At 44.4% G+C, this 22,106-nt stretch overlaps 1 long non-coding RNA gene across 1 annotated transcript; it reads right to left on the bottom strand.

Annotated features, from left to right (window-relative positions):
• Positions 1-16,307: 16,307 nt before the first annotated feature.
• On the bottom strand, positions 16,308-19,746 carry LOC138918696 (uncharacterized). Its single transcript, XR_011428395.1, has 2 exons — positions 19,638-19,746; positions 16,308-18,587 (listed from the first exon to the last, which is right to left on the bottom strand). It is a non-coding gene; the product is annotated as an uncharacterized lncRNA (long non-coding RNA).
• Positions 19,747-22,106: the final 2,360 nt, after the last annotated feature.

Here is a 22,106-nt window from a genome sequence, read left to right as displayed (position 1 = left end):
AGGATGCCACAATTTCTCTATTTTGGTAAGTCAGGTCACCAATGTTACTGCATTCCTAGCATAATGAGATATGTTGAAAGAGATAGAAAATAAAGGGAGGAGAAAGAAGGTACGTTAGTAAACACCTATTAACTACCAGATTCTGTTATAATAGCATTTCATTTCACTTCACCATCACAATCCAGTAAAAGTAGATATTTTCTGCTATTTACCGATGAGGAAACTAACTAGAGAGATTAAGTAACTTGCTTAAATTACGTAATAAGTGTCGGAGTTGGGATCTGTACCTAATTCTGTTGACTCCATATCCGTGCTCTCGTCCCACAGACCCACCCTCGAGAAGACTGTCATCTAGTGGATGAGGCAAGACTTACAGAGATCAACTGGAGAAAAATACTAGCAGTACATAACCAAATGCTAGTCCACGTGACCAAGAACCAGAATTCAGTTCTACAAACCAGGACAAATGCTGACAAAGAGCAAGACCCCAAGCAAAGTACGTGCAGGGACGTTACTGAAGTGGAAGGTGATTTTTCTATCAATGACACATACGTTTCAGATGATCCAGATGACCTCGAAGACAGGCCTGAGGCCATAGGCCCAAGACGGCACTGCCCACGTTTTGATGTGCCTGGGTCCACTCATGTCTTTTCCCTAAAGTTCTACATCTGCAAGATAATAGACTTGGGGTGGGAGGTGTCAGAGGAAATGCAGAAAGTCCTAAGACATTTAAGAAAACGTGAATTAGAGGTCACAAAGACAGCTAAAAGCACTCGTAGGCAATTATGAAAATAAGCCTAAAAGGTGCTTGATTACGTGCTAATGATTTAGGAAATTTTTAGTTTCCAGGATGTCTGCCCCATTTCCTGTCATCCACTGGTGTCTACTCTGGGGATGGCACTTGTGCTAGTTACTAAGCCGCCGCTCGGCTCCAAACCCACCCTTCTCTGCTCTGCCCGGTGGCTCTGGGCCGGCTCCAAACCCACCCTTCTCTGCTCTGCCCGGTGGCTCTGGGCCGGGACTCTGGCCTGCCGCTCCCCGTGGCTCCACCAGGAAGGAATGCTGGATGGAGGGACGGCCAGGCTGGAGAAGGTGGGGGCCCTGCTTTTTTCTGTTGGCTTGCTGTTCACTCCCCATTTTTCGTTGTCTCCCCAGCCTCACTTCTCCCTGCCATGGAGGTTCATTCCAGCAGCAGCAGTTGATTCTCACTTGCAGTTTTTCCAGCACTCAGAGAACCAGCCTCACGGGGCATGACCACCACCTCCCCAAAGTGTTAAGTGTTTGTGATTCTGGCCTCTTCCCTTGTTCCTCTAGGCCTCGGGCTGGTGGCTGCTTCCTGCAGTTACTATTACCACGTACCTTAATGTGCTCTTTCTCTTGTCAGTTCTTCGACACCTAGTTAACAATTCTTTATATTAAATTCTATTAAAATAACTGATGGGGTTTCCGTCTCCTGACAGAACTCTGACTCATATGCAATTAACTTCATTGTTAATTTACATTAAAGCAAATTGGAAAGCCATTTAACATATGCTAAGGTCCAATACAAATGTTTGGAACAGGAATATTTAGTTCATCTCTTGTACCCACATGAGGCTGATGGTTCTAAAATGCCAATCTGACCATGTCCCTGCCTGTTTAAGGCCCTACAATGGCTCCCCACTGCTTGCTGGATAAAGCCCACACTCCTACATCAGGCCCTCCACCAGTCTCTGCTCCCCCTCCAGAGCCATCCCCCCAACTCTGCCTTCTCCAAACCCGCCACGCCATGTTACACCCATGCCTTTGCCTAGGTTGTTTCCTCTGCTTAGAATTTATCCTTCAAAGTCCAGCTCAGACTTCACCTCTTCTAAGAGGCCTTCCCTGTTACTACTCTCCCTCTAGCAGCTAAACACTCCCTATTCTGTACCCCTTGTGCTCCTAAGTCTAAATGTATTCTCCTATCAGGCCACGAACTCCTTGAGGCCGAGGCAGACGTCATATTCAATCATTATTTCAGCACCTGGAACAGTCTTAAGCTTAGTCTTAGTCTTAGGCACTCAGTAGGCCCTTAATAAATGTTTGAACTTAGAATTATCTGTTATTTTTCTATTATCCGAGTTTCTTGATACCCACTTGATGCATATAATTAAAAGAAAATAATCTCAATGTTCACACAATTTTAAAATTCATTTCCTTTCCTCTTCTGTTTGAATGGAACATTTCTTCAAACACAAAGCTGTTCCTATATCTTTGCATTAGATTATATCCTTAGGAAGTGAGGACTTTTTAATTTCCTTGGGTCAGGGCCAAGGAGGGCCAACGTCATCATCAAAGTGACAGTTGACAAAAGAGTAAACATGGCCATCCAAGACTTGGCTGAAAGGAAAATGGTCCTTTGGCCAAGGCAGGCCACCACAGTGCTGAATAGTCCTCATAAAAGTCCTGTGAAGTCAAATATGATCCCTATCGTGCAAGAGGTTAAGCAATTTGCCTAGCTGGAATCTAGAACTCAGCTCTTCCGTGTCACCACAGGTGAGGATAAAGATGTTACTCCTGGGATTAACTGGTTCAGGCATCTTAATGTGGCCAGGGGTCCCTTACAAATTAGGTAGTGGTGATGCTTCCAAGTTGACTATGTCATCAGAGCAATAGGATTTTTGCTGTCCCACACCTTGGAAGCCTTTCTCCCACTGCTAGCTAACTATGCATGTGCTCCACCATCTTGATGCTCCCTCGAAGTCTGAAGATACCAAGGGAGCGGATGTGGCCACGGAAAACTGTGGGAATCTGGAGGCAAGTAGCAGGCAGCACAAATTCAACTCTGACCAAGGCCACTCACTGTGTGCTCGATATTTTGGAGGTAGAGCTGGAAAGAGATAAAGGCAAAAAATAAAAATTTTTTAGAAAGCACAGTTTCTCTTTGTCTTATAATCTATCTTTTGATCTTTTAATACATAGATAATAAGCATCTGTTCCTGCATGCGGAAGGAACATGATTCAGTTTGCTCAGAGATAACTGTGACCTCCGTAAGATGGATAGTGTGTTTCACCCACAGAGTTGCTAGGAGAGCTGCACTTTCACACTTGTAGGCATCACGAGGACTCAGCTGGATCCCACGAAGAATCAACGAGTACACTGCACTACCTCAGGAATCATTACATCTGTCGGAGTTTCTGTCACTTTATTTTCAGGAATCTTTGCTGAACAATTGAACATTTATTTGTTTTTTTATCATTTTAATACTGAAATTTTGTGTAAACCTGATTGATTGTGAAAAATCCATATGCTTATGGTACTAAGCATAACAGGGAGAATGGAGATAGTTAAGAAAACAAAAGAGATCTATTTCCTAATCTAATGTAACAACTTTAAAGAAACAAGCTAAATCTTTTCTATTTTCTCCTTGTTAAGAGCTCTTCATGTGGGATATAAACTATTTTGAAAAATTCCACAGAAGGACACAATTAGACGGTGGGCTGGCAGCCTTCCCTTCACCCCTCCAGATCTGTCCTCCATGCTCTCCACTCTGAGCGCTGCCCCGGGAGGCACAACCTATAGACTATGTCTACGGTCTTGTGCATGGCTTCCCACTGGATTTGCCAATAAGGAACTAGCAGGCAGTGGGCCCCTCTTCAAGCTGTCCCTGGCTAATCAGAATCTCTACCTTCAGGACTGGTTCAGGTTGACTATGTGCTTGATGTCAGGTCACTTCTTTCAAGGCAGCCTTCTCTGTAATACAGCCACCCCTCCTCCATCCCCCAGGACCCAGAGTGAGGGCAGTTTTGCTACTCCTAGCCCTGGGATACTGCACAACCTTTATTGCCCCAACACACACCTACATCTTTGTAAATACTTTCTTTATAAATAGACTCTCAATGGATTGTCTTAATTTGGGTGGGCCATCTCTTTCCTGTTAGTACCCTAACTGGGTAATGTTATACTGCTCAATATGGAGGGGTAGAAACAGTCCAGTCTTACTGGAAGTCTGATGCCCAGAGTTAGGTAATATGCAGAGGTGCTATTCAAAATATTTCACACACTGCCCCAGCAGGGTCCTGGAGGCCCTGATGAACCAGGCATTATCCCTTTAGTTGCTGGATTATAGAAAGGTCTAGAGAGTCCCAGGGGATGGGCTGGGGCAGCCAGGGCAGACAGCCCGTGGGAGTGTCAGGATCATAGCTATTGACCAACAACACGGAAGGGTTTAGTGTTTTAACAGGTGGTGTGTTCCAGCTGAACATTAGCCAGGTAATTTGCCTACCTATGTTTTCACCTTTGGGTTAGCAAATTTCAACCACAGAGTTCATTTCTATTGTTATTTAGCATACTCTGAAGGCAGAAATGTAGACGAAAAAGGAGCAGGGAACAGATGTTGCCTTGTATGTATAATGAATGAGCAACAAATTTTACTTTGCCTCACCCTTACACCAAGTGAATCAAGAAAGGAACCAACTTACGCCTCTGGCAGAAGGGGTAGCGTGTTGACAAGCTCAACATACAAACCAAATTTCAAAGGCTGCCCACCACTATCGGGCGATTTTTAGAACTGTGACATTTGCATCAAAGATCGTGTCTGTGCTAAGCATTTTGTATCTCTTATGACAGTCCTTTTAATCCTGGACTTTGGTTTCTGAACTTACTTGTTTGAGCCCATAAAATAAAGCACTGTTTGATCCTTAGCCACATACAAGAAGTTTCTTGATTCTTTTAGAGTTGATCCTGTGTGATAGAATTGGTTATTCCTCCCCTGAAACATAATTATATCACGTATTTTTATATTTCCTTCTACTGCTTCTATGGTGACACCACTTACATATCTCAAGTGATTAGTCATGAAAAAGGGCCATATGCTTACAACACATACTCTCTGGGTTTACATTCTGTTAGCTTAAGCCATGGACAATTACACAAGTTCCTTTCTTATTCTCTATGCTGCAAATACTGAATAACTAACCTATCCTGCTAAGGTAACACCAGGTTTAAGAAAATGAGACATCTAATGATTTTGCCAGAATTTCAAGGGGATCTTTAGCTATAGGACATAATTAGATGTGAAAGAAAACCCATCCCAGGAGCTGGCATTTAAAATACTGTTATTTCTCCTTTGCTCCACTAATAACTGGAGGTTAACAGGGTGACATAACAGAATTAGGGAGCAGAAACGGAATGTGTGCATCTATATACAAGAAGCTAAGGGATATAGGACAGATTAAGCTATAGAAGAAAATATTCTGATGATCACAAATTGTACAGTGCTGTAGGCCAGCCCTGTATTTCGTATGAATGTCAATGTCAGTTGACATCTATAATATAATTCATAAATTATACTTTTGTCTAGTCTTCTGTTCACAAGGCTAACTGATCACGGAGAATAGCCTGTCTTGGTAGGAAGATGTGTTCTTCAAAATTTGTTGAGTTTGTTTCCTTATGTGATACATGAGATATATGAAATCAAACATTTCTACTTATTAAACAAAAATATTTAACTAAACAACTACCTCTGGAAACAGAAAGGTAAAAAAGAAGCATATTAAGTTGTGCTAACCAGTCTTGCCTGAGGACATTAGCCAGGACTTCAAAAATTAGAATAATATTAATAAAACAGAATTACCAAGTTACATCTAGTACTTTTCCATCTCACAAAACATTCCTAGAAAAGATAGGCATTTGGTCCAGTTAAGTGAGCAAATTCTTTCAACGTTTCCAAGCATCCTGTGTCAAATTCCCTGAGAACTGCAGACCTGGGGTCACTGTTAGTCTCGCCTGCCGTTATGTTCAAAAACACACCACACAAAAGATTTCAAGGCATGGAAACAATCAGTTATCTTCTCAGTTCCTAGTAAAAAGTTAGTTGTTCTGGGAATAAAATGCACCATTACCCAACCTCCAAGTGGGAAAACTCAATCAAACAGTAATGTATAATAGGCAGCAAAGTAACCCTGGACCTCCAACGCGGCTGACCACCCACAGAGAAAATTACAGAATCCCCACGATCCATTACCTCAGTCAAGTGAATCCCCATTTACTACCAAGGAGCAGAAGCTATAAATTTTCCTCTGAATGTGCTGCCCTAGCAAATCTGTGACCAGAAGATGCCAGGAACACTGCTTCAGTAACGGCATTGGCTCCCCCATCTGACACCACTTCAGTCCCAGGGCGGTCTTTCTAAAATAGCCTTAGTCAGAAACAGGCAGCAACCAATTCAATAATAGAAAAGTATCCAACTCATTCATTTCCAACTAAAAAAAATACTGCTGATATTACAGTCTCCAAAAATCCAGATACCAAGCCATCTGGAATCTCAGCGAGGACCTAAAATTATAACACAAGATCATGGAGGCACAGAAGTTAAAGGGACCAGCAACGTCTTCTAGATGGCCAGCCCCCACTGAGATCACTTATGTGTCATTCACGGCAGATGATTCCACTGTCAGAGAGGCATTCGCAGGGTAGCCAATCACTGCTTAGGTCAAATTGACCACTGTTCATACGGATCTGAAGCTTGCACCTCTGGAGCACTCCCTCCAGTTCTCCTTTCTGTTTCTCTGAGGAAGCAGAAGAAGCCTACCTCTCGCCTCTGCATGAAGTTGGTGACCCCACGATGTCTTCTGTAAGCCTTATCTCCTCAATCCAAATGGACCTGTGCTTACTGGCTGCCTCTGTCTGGTTCAACACAGGGGCCAGAACAATGAGCGGGACACAGGACCAGACAAGCACATAATTACACTTAATTCATTAGGAAGACTGCTATACCCACGGTATAAAGTCCTTTGGAAACTGCCTTTTCAAATATTTTTTTCTTTTTCCATAGCAATGTAAACTTTTTCTCAACGGAGGCTTACATAAAATACAATACATGAATCAGACTGAGCAGAGCTGCCGTGGCTGAAGTGAGATGAGGCTCAGAACCTCAGCTGCCCAGCCTCCCCCTGTTCCCTTCAGAGGCCCTACAAACACCTCCGTGGGGCCCCAGGATGCTGACAGTGCAGTACAAACACCACCACTCGAGAACTTCAGAGAAGGATGGAAGTCATCTGCTGGTCAGAGGTGGAGTGTTGAGGGATAGGGTACAAAGAGCAGGTAATGGAAAACCTCCCTAAAATAAGTGGCACGTGAGCCAGATGGTGCAGGGTGAACAGGATCGGGCAGCCAGAGCAAAGCGAGAAAGCTCGGCAGGCTGCCTGCGCGGAGGGAGTGACTGGCCCGGGCAGTGTGTGAGAGACGGTGTGAACCGACTGTGTGTGGAGGGAGGGGGACCTGGATGCTCTGCTCAGGAATTGTACTTTTCCTGAAGGAAAAGCCATCGGAAGCTTTTAGGCTGGCGAGTGACATGAGATGTGTGCTTTAGAAAATCAGGTGGTGATTTGGAGTTTATACGAGAGAATGGAACAAAGCGGCAGAAATTAGTAATGAGGTTGTTGCCGAACAGGTGGGATGATGAGCACTTGCTGGAAGGACATTTTGGAGATAGAATTAACAGGAACTGCTGACTGGTGGATTAAAGGAGAAGTCGAAGATAATGCTAAAATTTTTTATTCATTCATTCGTTTAACAAACATTTACTGAGAACCTGCTATGGACCAGGCACAATTTAGAGATGAGTAAGAGTAGTTTTTGCCTTCGAGAAAGTGATGGCTTATTCAGATGAGACAGGTCATCAGGCAATGAACAGACCACGAGTGGTAAGTGTTACTGCAGAACTGTGCACCTGGTGGTGCGCGAGCAGGAAGGAGCGAGGCAGACACACGTCCTGGCTCCCTCCACTCTGTCCCCTCCTCCTTCTAGCAGGCCTTTCTGCACAGGGTGGGCTGGAAAGGACTACAATCCCCTGTTTCCCCACAGCTCCATTTCCCCACATGGACGTAGCCTCTGCCAAACAGAAGCAAATACTGAAAGACTGGGAACACGGCGTAAATACCCCAAGGAAGGGGCCGCCTGTCCCTGCCGCCAGTGCTTATAGCGATGAGCCGAGCGCGGCTGTGGAGGACGTCTGGATTTGTCAGTGGCAGCAGTGCCTGTGTCCAGCCCTCCGTTTCTGGGTGCTGTGCTGACATGACTCTCGGCAGAGGCAGTGTGGACCCAGAGCTAAGAACTGTGGTGGCCCCTCCCTTATTCTCGGGCTTCCTGATCACAGAGGCAGGCCATCCCTCCGTGGGCCAGTTCTTCAGGATTCATCTGGGAGTCATCCTGAAACTCAGCCTACAACCTGCTCCTCTTACTCTCCCAGCCCTGCCCTTTTTAAAGCTAGCTGAATAGATTTGGAGCTGCAACTAATTCCTAAATGAGTCAAAGAGATATTTAACACAGGCTGGAGGGGGTCAGTGAAGGCTTCCAGGAGGCGGTAATGCTTGGGCAATTCAGTCAAATAGAGACCCAGGAAAAGACATTCCAGGCAAAGCCAGGAAGGTAAGGGCGAGAGAGAACGATATGTTCAGAGAACTGCATGGGATTGACGAAGGGGAAGTTAGGAGGTAAAGATGGAAGGGCAGGAGAGCCTTGAGTCAGGCTAAGCAATCTGAGTCTTAGTCATATGAGTTACTGGAAAATGAAAACAGAGAAATAATGTAAGCAGATGTGTATGTTAAAAAGACATCTCTGCAGAACTGTGAAGTGAAGAGTAAAGTGGGGAGACTTCATCAGGAAGGAACTGCAACAATCCTGACAAAAAATACTGACCAGTGAGAGTAGCTACGAGACCTAGGAGTGAGTGGTGTGGACAGGCAATAAGGAAGCAGAATCTCTGAGACTTCCAGACCATCAGATGTCAGGATAGCATGAGGAAGAAGGTGTTGCCAAGGGTGACCCTCCATTTTATGGCTTTGGCAACAGGTGGATGCTGGTGCCACTTCCTTAGATATGGAATCAGGATACAGGGTGTGATTGTGGGGAAGAGCTCAGTTTTGGCTATGATAAATTAAGGAGCCTGTAGCACAGCTAAGTGAAGTGACAAGCAGGCCTTGGGATAGACGAGTTCAGTTTGAGTCCTTCCACATAAGAGGACACTGCAGGAGACATGTGCAGAAAGTGCAGCCTGAAAAGGAGGCAGGGCTGATGACAGAGTCCTGGGGAAATAACTATGTATAAGACAAGCATGGAAAGAGAGGAAGATTGGGCCAGAAAGATAAGAGAACGAAAAGAAAAGAAAATGGTGTCTTAGAAGGTCATGGGAGAGATCTGAAGAAGGAAGCAGTGGTCCAGTGACAGATGTCACAGAGTGGCCAATACAAGCACACCACAAACACACACACAAATGCATACACACACACGCTGGTTTTTGCGAGGCCTGAGCAAAAGCGGTTTAATGGGAGAGTCGGGCAATGCATTTGACAGAGGGGAAAAGCAGGCACTAGAACAAGGGAGAATATCAAAGTCTATTTTTTTTTCCCAAGAAACTTCAACAGGAAGAGAAGAGAGGTAAGGTCGTTGCCAGAAGAAGACATAAACATGAAAGCTTTATGGAATGACTTAAAATAACATCCAATTATTGAGAACTCGCTGTGTGCCAGGCGCTGCTCTAAGTCGTTCACATGTCTTGCATTCATACGATCCATCCAATCGCCCTATGAGATAGGTACTGTTATTCTCCCCATCACACAGAAGAGGAACTGAGCAAGGGTAGGGTTAAGTACCTTGACCAGGGTCACAGAGTTAGGAAGCAACAACCCCAGGGTCCACACCTGAATATTCCAGGTACAGGGCCACACGCATAACCACCGTGCTTTACTGCGTCCACACCTATAGGATGAGCAGAAACAGCAGAGGAGAGGGAAGGATTAAAGATTTGGAGAGTGTGGCATTCCCAGGGAGCCCAGATGAGACAGAGCCCTTAGGTGGGAGACAAGAGGTGAGGATGAGTATAAATGTAGAAAAGTTATGACTGTGGGGTCTAAATGTAGATGGCGTTTGCACCAGACCTCCATTTTATCCTGTCTGGTAGGAGGTAAGAACATCTGCTTGGTGTGAGAGGAGATGTGGTCAGGGAGGACTCTTCACAGGAGCAGAGAAGAGCTGAGGAAGCTGCTGAGCAAAAGAGAGAGGGCCCTGTGGAGGGACAAGAAAAAGACTAATGGACTGTGCTGTGTCCCAGCTGAGGCTGCAGCCCAACACCCTTCACTGTCCTGCTTTTGCTGGTGTGTGATTTCACCCAACAGAACTCCTGTTGAAGCAGCAGAAACTGGGAGTTTTGAGCGTGAGGGAAAGGTAAGGAAATTAACAATATTAGAAGGAAATAGAAATATTAATTTATTTAACTAACACTAAATAGTAATTGCTATATGCCTGGCACTGTTCTAAACATTTCTAAATATTAACTCACACACAGATGATCATTAATACTCACTGCTTCCCTTTATTGTTCTGTCTACGAGCTTGGGGCATCTTTAAGTCTCATGCAGTCTTCGCAACCTTCCTATGAGGAAGCTACTAGTCTTACATTACAGTCAAGGAAAGTGAGGTTCAGACAGATTAATTAATTTGCCCAAGATCACAAAATTTAGCAGTTGGTGGAGTTAGGATTTGAACCCATGTCTGTGTCTCGAAAACCTGTGCTTTCCTCTACTACCCCACATCTGCTCTGTATAGAATGAGGTACAAATCGGGCGTTTTGGCTGGACAGGGGACACAAAGCCAAAAAGCGGGTAATTGTCTGGCTGAAAATGGAGGAGCATACGATGAGGGTCTCAGTGTGTTTCAAGGGCAAATAGAAGGGGATAAAGTGAAAGAGTTTATAATAATGATTGGGGTCAAACATTGGCATTCCAGAGTTTAGGATCTCAAAGGTAGAGCAAGGGTCCTGGGTCTGAATTGAGGGTGCTGAGCTAAGGTCCTGGATGAATGTGGGACCTGGGAATGACAGCAAGAAAGTAGAAGTATGAACAGGTACCACGAGGCTGAGGGGAGAAAAGATTTTTACAAGACGATGAAGAACCAGTGGGTCAGAAGGGACCGTGGCGGGTTAGGGACACACCAGCCAATCTGTCCTCCTGCCCCTCTTCTGTATCCGTCCTCATCCCCCCTTCCACTTATAACAGAGTTAAATGATGAATTCAACACAATTCAAGGCCTACTATGCAAAAGCTGCCACGCATTCACAAAAGTCCTCTGTACTAGCCACGGGAAGAGCAAGAAGTTGGTATAAGCTGATCAAGGGTACGTATGGATGTATTTAATAAATATTTATTGAGTTCTTATTCCATGCCAATAAATTCTACTGGAGAGACAAAAAATAAATGAACCAGTAAAACAAGGCCAGTGGTAAGTGCTATGGAGAAAAAGAAAAGCCGGTTAAGGGGCGTAGGGAGTAAAGGAGTGGGGAGGGTGTGCCATTGCTATTTTACACAGGGCCTTTGGGGAAGCCCTCACTGAAAGGTGACCTTCACACAGCCTTGCAGATATCTAAGAGAAGACATACCTATGCAAAAGGTCTAAGGTGGGTGCATGCTGGATGTGTTCAAGGAACATCAAGGAGACCAGTGTGGCTGGAGCAGAATCAGCAACGGGGAGAGTAGTAGGCGAAAAGCCCAGGCAGGAGTAGACCACATTGGTCCTCATAGATTTTTTGAGCAAAGGATTAACATGATCTCCAAAATCCTTTCCTACTCCATGGTCAGGAAGATATTTAGAAATATGAATTTGAGGACCATCAGGGTATTGGATAAGGTCACCTATGGCATGACTACAGAAAGAGAAGAAATCTCGACCATAGGCCCAGGGCATGTCAATGCTTAGAAAGTGGAGGGGAATAAGCAAATGAGACTGAAAAAGAGTAGATGGTCAGTAACATAGGAGAAGACCTGAGACAGACTGAAGTTCCAGAAGTTTCCAGGTGAGGTTATTAATGCTGACACACGCTGCTGGTAAGTGGAGAGGGATGAGACTCAGAGTGGACCCCGGGAGCTGGCAGCGCAAAGACCACCAGATAAGCACTATTTTGATGAGGATGTGTGTGTATGTTGGGGGAGAGGGAGCTCCAAAGTCTGATTGCAGCAGAACGGGAGAAGACATGAAGACACGGAAGGATCACTCTTCCGAGGAACTTTCCTGTAGAGGAGAGAAGAAAAATAGGGTGGCAGCTGGAGGCAAATGTGTGATCAAGGAAGAGAATGACTTTCCATGAAAGATATAACAGCATATGTGTGACAGCTAATACATGTACAGTTAGTGAGAAAGAGCCAGCCGAGGAAATAATTGATGAGAGGAGAGAAGTGGTTTAAGTGCTGCAACCATGTCCCTGAGTCGGCAAGAGGAGATGCGATCTGGTGCACAAATGGAGAGGACGGTCACGGATGCAGCAGGCTGGTAGACGCGGCTGCAGAAGCAGGTGGGGGGCCTCTTCTGATTGCTTTGGTTTTCTCAGTGAAGCAAGAATCAAGGTCATCAGCCAAAAGGAAGAGAAGGAAGAAGTTGGTGATCATAATGAAATGTAACGGAGTACTTCAGAGCCCAGACTGTGAGCAAAGCCACCTGGGTTCACATCCCAGCTCTCCCATCTAACAACTATGTGACCTTGGGCAAGTTACTTACTCTCTGTTTCCTCAGCTTCCACGTCTGTGACATGCAGATAACATTGGTACCTACCTCACAGAGTTGCTAGGATGATTAAATGAACTAACACCGTACAGCAAGATTTTACTTGCATTGCAGACAACATTGAGTTTCTGGACCTGTTACGCTAAGGGACTAGTCACAGACCACAGGGAAGTCACCAAAGTGGTGCCACAGGCATTTAGGACTTTCCTTGGGACACATATTACTTGGTCTCCCATGTGGGTCAGGGGAAAAGGAGGTCTCAAGACAACTTAGCAGGAATGCCCTGTAACTCTTGTGCATCATGATTCTCAACTCTGGCAGGAGTTACAATCTCCTACGGAGCTTAACCAAAATGTCAATGCCTGGCCCCCACTCTCAGAGATTCTGATTCATAGATCTAGGGTGGAACCTATACTGGTACTTTTGAAAAGCTCCCTTCTCCACACCAGTGCCAGTCTAGGTAGGTGGATCCATGCTCTGGAGAAGGGTGGTGGGCCACCAGGTTGTATTCTGCTAAATATTCTATTTATCCGGTAAACTCTGATTCCACATCTACAAGGCAACTCTCTATGTTATTTTGGTTCTCTAAATGGTTTTTCCATAAGAGGAGAGTGTACTGGTCAGGCCAGAGTGTCTAGTCCAAGGGGCAGTCACTTTCTCATTGTAAATGACTAAAGTGACTTTGTGGTCATGTACAGTGGTGTGACTCTCGGGGGAGAGGGCACAGACAAGACTTTCTGGACTTAGAACACAAGGCACTGGCCCTGGATCACAGAGAAGTCACTAAGGCGGTGTCGTCTTCCCAGGCTCATCTGTGGGCACAGGTTACCAGACCTTTCCCTGAAGACACGTCTGTCTCTAGGAGGTGAGTAGCCAAACTTGAACACCAAATTTCAGAAGTGAGGTGAGAACGAGAGCAGAGAATGCTGGTTCAGCTCTCATTCCTACGATTTTGGCAGTAACACAACACAATTTCTCTTAGCCTAGAGCCATGATTCTTAATGTACCCACGGACCATCTGCATCAGAACCCCTGCTAAATTATAATTTCTGGAAGTAGGGCCAGAAATCTACACTCTAATAGGCTTTCTGGGAAAATATTATGTATGCTAAATTAAGTGAATTTAGAGAGTTAAACTGATGTTTACTCTCCATGAAGTTAATACATGAACAAGTCTAACAGTGCAGAAGACCTTACCATCTACTGCCCCCTTCTCCATTCCCCAGTGGCACTACCCAAAAGGCAAGCTCTTTTCATATTTTTCTTTTTATTCTTTTGTAAGTTATCTCCTCTGTATAATTTGTTGAAATATTTCTGTTTCTTAATTTATCAACTAAAGCAATTTTCATTGACTCCCTGATGTGAAAGACAAGGATTCTGTTTATACTACCCCATTCCTCTCTTCTCTTCTCAATGATTAATTTTTCTTTTAGTTTTTCTACCAATCATCACTGCAACATTAAATAATATTCAAACCTCTATTTCTTTTTACATAAAAATTTCAATCCTGTCTTGACCCTCCACTTTCCTATTCCCTACACATTCTACCTTGTGTCAGGTACATTTTGACTCTCACATTAATAGATTCTTCAATAGATAGCCCTTCAGTAGATGTACCCCCCACAAACACACCTGCTCACACTTGCCTTCCACAGGATCTGTTGACTCTCAACTCAAAGCCTCTTTTACTGGGCAGAGGGCTCCCTTGTCCCCTGAGACTGGTGCTAGGTTGTCACCATTCCCTGCTTGTCATCTGTCAACTCACTCTCAATCACATTCCACCTTCCAGAAACGTGTTGAAGTCTCTCATTCTTCTGTGAAGCCTAGTTCCATTCTCTTCCCTGTTATGGGTTTATTCCTTTTGGTTCTTCTCTACTTTCATTTTGGTTGGTTCTTGGGAGTATTGGAAGGCAATTGTGTGCATCTTGTCCATCTCCATGAAACAGATGCCCTGGAACTCATTTTATAGAACAATGATTGTTCTATGTTCATTGTTCATTGCTCATTGTTGTTTTGCATCTCAATTCCAATTCCCTCTTAATTATGTTTGTTCTGCTCTTATTTGAAGACTATTCTTGATAGAATATGTGTTAAGCAATTTTTCATTTCTTTTGTCACCAGTTTATAACATGCTGTTCTTCTTGCATTACATTCTTTAAAAATCTACCTTATTGCCATTGAAAGTGTCATTTACTATCTCAGATCATCCTATCTACAACTCTTGGATGTTTGTCCCACTCTTAGGTATCTGGCCTTGGCCATACGTCAAACTCGCCTTTCAATTTGAATCAAACTTTTAAAAAACAAAGTAAAGCTCCCTTTTCAAAAGTAAGTAAAAACAAAAGGTTGAATATCTCATTTCCAAAGACAGTGACTCTGCTGCTCTATAAGCCTGTGTCTAAGGGAGTCCATTTTTGACCTTTCAGTCCTCTGGAGTGTGAATGTAGAGCTTTGTGGTTAAAATGTCCGCTTTGGAAGTGGACTGACTGTATTCAAATCGTGCTCTGCCACTTACTTGGTGTGTGATCTCCAGGAAGATCCCTCACCTGGCAGAAATCAGTGAGCCATCCTTCAAATTTTTTCCCTTTCCTCCTGGGGATGTGACTACACTCTATTTCCTACCCTCCCTTGCAGTTAGGAGAGTTCTGGCCCCTGAAATGAGGGTGGAAAGTCTGACTCACAGAAACTGCAGAGTCTTCCATTATCTCAATCACCCCGGCAGCTTGCCTGATACCAGTGTCCAGGGCAACCTCAGCAGCCCTGTGCTGAAGACAGCAGGGCCTCCATCCACGCAGGGAGTGGAAACCACCCCAACCACCCCCCCCCCCCCCCCCACAGCTGCTGCTAATGGGATTTTACACGATTAAGAAATAACCTTTACATGACTAAGGAATCCTCTCCCTTTTTGTTAACCCAGTGAGATGTCAGGTTTCAGTCACAGCACTTTGTTTCACCCTAACCAATATACTAACCTCTCTAAACCTCACCTGCCTCTTCGGGATAACTCTGGCACCCACCTTCACCGTGCTGTTAAGAGATTAAAAGAGAAACAATGAATACAAAGTATGCCAATGCATCATGCCTGGGAAATGGTAAGGGCACAATAAAGGTTTGTTATTATTGTTCTAAGAGACCTGGTGCTAATGACCGTTGTCCATTAGGTATGACCTAACAGAAGGCTCACACACATTAAAACGCCCATTCCTGCTGCCTGAAGTTCCACCATTCCTTTCGGTAAATCAATGCCCTCTCCTTTAAAGAGTAGCTTTCCCACCTTTCATTATAAAGTTAACACGTTTATTGCAAAGAAAATCTATAAAACACAGAATTTATAAAGAACTAAATATTGATCATCTATAATCCTATCTTTTGGAGACAATCACTGCTAGATTTTAGTGTACGCCCTCTCAATTCTTTCTCTGTTAATATAGGTGTGCCTATATGTAACATACACACATATAAATAATCAAAACGGCAATAATACTAAATATATAGTTGCTTTTTTTACCCAACCTTTTTATCTTGAACAGTTTCCTATGTGTTCAAATAGACTTTGAAAAGACGATGTTTGATGGGTGCTTATGGGCGCCTAACAACTGGTTTAACTATTGTACAGATATATCCCACTTTATCTAACCATGCCTTTATTGGAGTCTATTTTTGTTGCTTCTACCAACACAAAAAGTTGTAGAATAAGCCTCCTTGTACATAAATCTTTCCCTCTCTGATTATTTGCCCTTTCTGCTTTCATTTTCCTTTATCTGAGCCCTTAAAAATAATTTTGGCCCCCAAAATGATATAACAGCTGATATTTATTTTGTCTTGATTTATGTTTTATCTTTGCTATTTCTCTTTTTTTTTTTTTTTTTTGCTTCTTGTAGTTTTAAAAACAAAAATGCCCTTGGAAAAGTCCATTGATCTGCTCTCTGAAGGCCTCATGTTAATACATTTATCAGATTGCTTTATTTGCAGAAAGGAAAAACAGGGCTGTATCTAAATCATGGAAGTTAGAGGGAAAAGGAGTTCTGAGAGAGGGAAAGGGACAGGCAGTGGAAGTGGGATTAGAGATAAAATCTCTGCCACTCTCACAACTCTGCAACAAGGAAGTCTCCTTTCCTCCTGTTGTCCCAGCATCACCAGTAGATGAACTACTATATTTCCTCCTTTTACACTCAATCACACGCAGAAAGAACAGGAAGATTAACAAGCTAGGATCTTGCTTAATTGAGTTTTTGCTGGGCATATAGATAGCATTAACAACAAAAGTAGCCAATGGCATCAATGAAACGTAATCCTTGCATTGGACCTCTTGTTTATTGAATGGCTTGAGGCAGTGTCTATAGATAAATTAATAATGATTCTAGCTTCCTCTGTCTCTGGCAGCTAAATCAATGCCCACTCTTCAGGTCAAGGAGAGCCAATATTTCTCCACTACATGTATCTTGGCAAAATGGTTGGAAATGCATAGGAATTCAGTTTGCAGCCTTCTTGGGAGGTTTCTGTGAATCCCAATTTTATATTCCCACTGCTAGAGTGGACCATGTGAGTCTGCAACTGGCTTGGCATGTGCAATAGAGGCGTTATCTAAGGTAAATGCTCTTTTATCTTACTTGCATTTACTTCCGAATTGTTATCTATTCTCTTGGGGGAAGGTCTAGTTACAGATACTTATTGGAATGGCTGTGCAGCTCTGCATTCCCATCAGGCTTTCATTACCGTGTAACATTAAAATGATGGACACACATCTGCCTTTCTAACTGCCTTCACACAAAGGATGGTCACTCACAACAACATCCTCTTCACATAAAAAGGGAAACAATATGAGGTACAATCAGGGTACTGGCAGAAAACGGCACACTCAAATCAGGATAGTTCACGGGGAATTTAATGGAGAGACTATTTACAAAGGTGTGGGCAGGGTGTAGGGAAACCACAAGCGACAGTGTGATACTCCAAGTCTGGTCAACGGTGGGGCAGTGACTAGCCCTAGACCTGAAGGGGCCAGTTAGTGGACCCAGAAAGGACAGAACCATGTGGAGAAGTCTATGTTGACTTACGTTTGATAGAGGGATGCAGCCAGCCCTGGGTGACCCTGTGAGGAAGGAGCCCAAGGAATAAACACCCTGACCTCACTCTCCTCTGTCCCCTGATCACCTGCTGGGATTTATATTGGTAGAACCCAACCAGAAGCCAGAGAGTGGAACAGCCCATCAAGTCAGTCTCCCAGGGCAGACAGCGGGAGAGAGCAGGGAAGGTGGACAGTGAACACGAAGAGTTACATGGAAGATGGCTGGTAAAGGGGAAGAGACCAAGGGTTCAGTTTCGATGTGCCAGTATGAGACATCTATTAGGCGTCAAGAGGAGGAGGCAGGTAGGCAGCTGCATCTATGACTGCAGTGCAGGTCGAGGCCTGAACTGGAGAGACACACTCGGGACTCGGCACACAGATGCTTTTTAAAGCCACGAGATTGAAGGCGATCACTAAGGGGGTTGGGGAGAGATGAGGACCAAGGGCAGAGACCTAAGGATCTCCTAAGAGGACAGAGAGAAGGGAAGACTCAAGAGTGTGGAACATGGAGGGCAGGGGAGCAAAGAGTGAGCAACAGAGGGAGGGACTGAGCGCCAGTGTCACAGGCGGCTCACGGGGTGACTCCGTGAGACACGGCGTCACTGATGACCTCACAGCGTCACTGATGACCTCACGGTGATGCAGTGCGGCCTGAGGGGCCAGAGCCTCCCAAAGAGCACACGGGAGAGGGAGCAGGGGACAGAGACTGCGAGTGTGAGCAGCTCTTTCGAGCAGTGTTGGCTGCAAAGAGGGGAAAGAAACGGGAGGGAGCACTGGCAGGGGAAGCGGAGTCAAGAACAGGCTGACTTTTTTAAGAAGGAGAAATAACGTGAGGTTTGTATGCTGATGGGAATAACCCAAGAGAAAGAGCAAAAATGATGCTGGAGGAGCAAGAGGGGACTATGGCCATGAGGAGCACACGGGCCCCTACGTTGGGGGGCAGGTGCCACTCAGCTCCAGTCAATTGCTGCCAGGTCTTCGGATTCTCAAGAGGAGCCAGAAATTGACCTGTTTTTAAAAACAAAAAAACCATGAGGTGTCCTGATATTTAAATATTGACAACTAACTAAAAAAATTTGTTAACTCTCTGAAATCCAAACCAAACTCATCTGCAGGCTGCCTCTCCTATACGGCGAGTTCAATCCCTTCCAAGGGCACCAGGTGTGGCCCCCTGTTTTAAGGACATCTCAAGGACACTGGCTGTTTAATCTCTAAGATCTATGAAAGTGTAAGTGCCCCTGAGGTGGTGCTGGGCCAGGGCGGCTAAGGATACAGTCATTGTCCCCTTGGTAAAGGGCATAAAGGGCGGCGGAACTGGGGTTGCCAGGGGCGGCTGCACATCCTATACTTAAGTCCTCACAGCTAACACTTAGGCTTCACGTGTGCCCTTTACCTCCCCCCGCGTCCTCCTCACTAAGGAAACTTACTATTACCTGCACCCAATGCAAACAAAGGTCACCAAGAGACACTTTCGAGCCAAACGCCAAATGCTGGGCTGCGGGAGAAGGGCTGATGGTTTGTAGGCTCCCGGCTAATAAAAGAAATGCCAATCAAAGGGGCCTTCCTCCTGGTCTGGAGCTCAGAAGGAGCCCTAGCTGTCAGCGATGGCCCCAAGCAGGACAGCGCTTGGCTTTCCAAGGATGTCCAGCACCTGCACAGAAAAACCGCAGAGCCTGGTGAGCCGATGGTCCTTCACCACCCCGGGGGGCACAGGGCCTGCCAGGCAGGGAGGAGGGAGTGCTGACTTTGTCCAGAGGCAGAGTCAGGAGGAAAGCCGCCTTGGGGGCACTGCTGCGTTTTTATACTCACAAAACTGGTCTTTCTAGTAGGGTTAAAATCCTAGACCTCCAACTTTCACCACATGAGTATAAGCATTAAAATATTTCTCGGGTCACAGTGCTGGTTTCCCCTACTGGTGTGGGTCTCCACCTGGCAGTGTCATATCAGCCCCAGAGAAACCGTATTTTCAATGATTTCCTCTTATTTAAGAATGAATCGCTAAAGCTCCAGGTGGGACAGAAACAGCTTTCCTCTCTGAAACACGCAGCTCTCACTCACCTTTTGGTTCAGTCCTATGGGGAACAAGACGGGGAAAATGTTCCAGGCGTCCTGTCACACTGTTCAACTCCACAGCAAACCTGTTTTCCCCTCCATCCTGCGAAACCCTGCCAGAGAGAGTAGGGGCGGGTAAGGAGGGCTTGAGAGGGCTGAGGCGGAGAGAGAGACTTTTCTACCAAAGACTCTTTCCAATGTCTTCACCAGGGAGGCGAAAATCATGCTCCCTGCTCCAAGTCAGGAGACTGTGGGGACAGTCATCCAGATCCCCTTGGTGGGGGAAGGTTCTGGGAAGGCGGCAGTGCGGCAAGCATAGGTTCTCAATTTCTCCAAATTCCCACACAAAAATAGAACAACAAGACAGCAAAACCAAAAACCCATGGGCAACATTTATAACAAAACTAGATGACAGGGTATCCCCGTGAACCCAAAATATAAGTGGGTAGAGACAAAACAACCCTCATAAGACCTGCGTAGTAGCAGGACCGTCCAGGAGAAGAAGAGCAAAGCAACAGGGCTTCTGACTTATGGACCTGGGAACAGAAAACCACAATGAAGTCGACAGGTATCACTGGAAAATGTGGAGGACCCATTTGAGAACAGCAGCTGAACTGGGAGGTTTCGCCCTTGCCAATAGCAAGTGAGTGCGGGGGCCTGCAGTAAGAAGGGCTGTCGGACCCCTGTGAATCAGGGCTCCCTTCTCGGACGAGCCCTGCACAGGGAGAAGCTGCTGCGAGAGCAACCGAAATGGAGCACAGTTGGGACAACAGAGACCAAAGAAAGAGAAAGTTCAGACCAAAGTAGCGGAGGGAAACAGAGCCAAGAAGGCTGCCACGTATTTGAATGCGACACACAAACAACCAAAGAGGGGGCTCTGTGAAGTCAGGAAAGCTTTACTGAACCCCCGCCCCATTCTAAAATTCAGAAAAACTGATTTCATTCAAAATGAGCTTTAGAAAAATATCAAGATACCATCCAAAGTTACTATGAAGAAAAAGGAAATAAGGAACTGAGAGCATCCCACAGGCAAAGAAAGCATGCCAGAAAGTCGTGTCTACAATACAGAACAAAATTGTAAGCTAATACCTCAAAATGAGTTAAAACACACTAAGAAAATGATAGAAGACTTGAAAAGAAATCAAAATTAGAAAAACTCAGAAATGAGGTGACAGAACTCATACAAATTAGAAAAGAAAAAATCATTTCAGAAATGAAGAATAAGCTAGAAAGAACACAAGAGCAAATAGACACAACAGATAACGCCCTAAGAGAAACAAAACGTGCAAAAGAGAAACATTGTAAAAAGCCAAAAAGAAATGAAGAAATAAGGAATTCAAGAGAAAATGAGGAATATCAAAGATATGCAAAGGAGCTTGAAAGTATTGATAAGAGTCCCATAGAAGAAAAGCCAAAGTTAGGGAACAGAAACATACTAAAAGCCATTAACTCAAGAAAAACTTTTCTAAAATAAAAAAAATATATATATGAAAACTACACGCTGAAAAAAACAGCCTATGTACCTGATAATATCAACCCAGAATGACCAATACCAAGCCATTTCTGGCTAGCAAGGGAAATTGTTTGGGCATCTAGAAAAAGAAATGTGAGTTATAAGAGAAAAAAAATTAGATTGCCATCAGTTTTTTTCCACAGCAGTGCTTTTCCCAAGAAGAAAATGGAAGGAGATATTTAAGATATTCAAAGAAAGAAAGTATAAGCCAAGGATTTAATATCCAGCAAAACTCATTTTCAAGTATAAAGGACACAGACAAACTTATCAACATGCAAGGATTCAGAGAATATTATTCCAAAGAAGCTTTCCTGAGGAACAAGCTTCAGACAAACAAGATGACTAGGGCAAGCAGCACTGACCTAAGGAGTAGTGGTGGACGTTAAATATATGTCCACCAATATAGTCTGTGGAACAAAGACTAAGTGAGGGCTAGGAAACCATGTAGACAGTACAACTATTAAACAATAAGGGAAAGAGCAGATGCAGAATACACGCATATATGCATACATGTGTCTACACGCATATACCTCCTCTGGCTCTGTCCACTGAAAAGGCCCAGAAACAAAGACGGACCCAGTAGCAACGAGCATCCCCAGCACCAGACAGTGATTTTAAAATATAATTTCTCACTAAAAGAACCTGGGGCTTATTAGAGAAATGGTAGATTCCAGGTATGGCACAGGAAGTATACAAGACATGCCCAGAACACCTTGTCAGACCAGACAGCAAGGAAGCTATCAAAGATTACTCGGTCATGTCAAAAGGACTTAGGAGCCACCTTGAAGAGGCTTTTACTAGCTAAAGATGTGATCATTTGAGCTTCAGTAAGAATAATAAATGTAATGTATTTAAACCTATAAATATGTTTAAACCCATGAGTTCTTAAGTGACCTGTTTAAAAAGGAATTGGCCACCTTTGAAGTATGATGGGGAACTAATTCATGAGAATTAGTAAATCA

Source organism: Equus caballus, chromosome 1, assembly GCF_041296265.1.
Source record: "Equus caballus isolate H_3958 breed thoroughbred chromosome 1, TB-T2T, whole genome shotgun sequence".
Classification (NCBI taxonomy): domain Eukaryota; kingdom Metazoa; phylum Chordata; class Mammalia; order Perissodactyla; family Equidae; genus Equus; species Equus caballus.
Note: the sequence above shows the minus strand (reverse complement) of the source record. Positions and strands in the feature narration are given on the sequence as shown.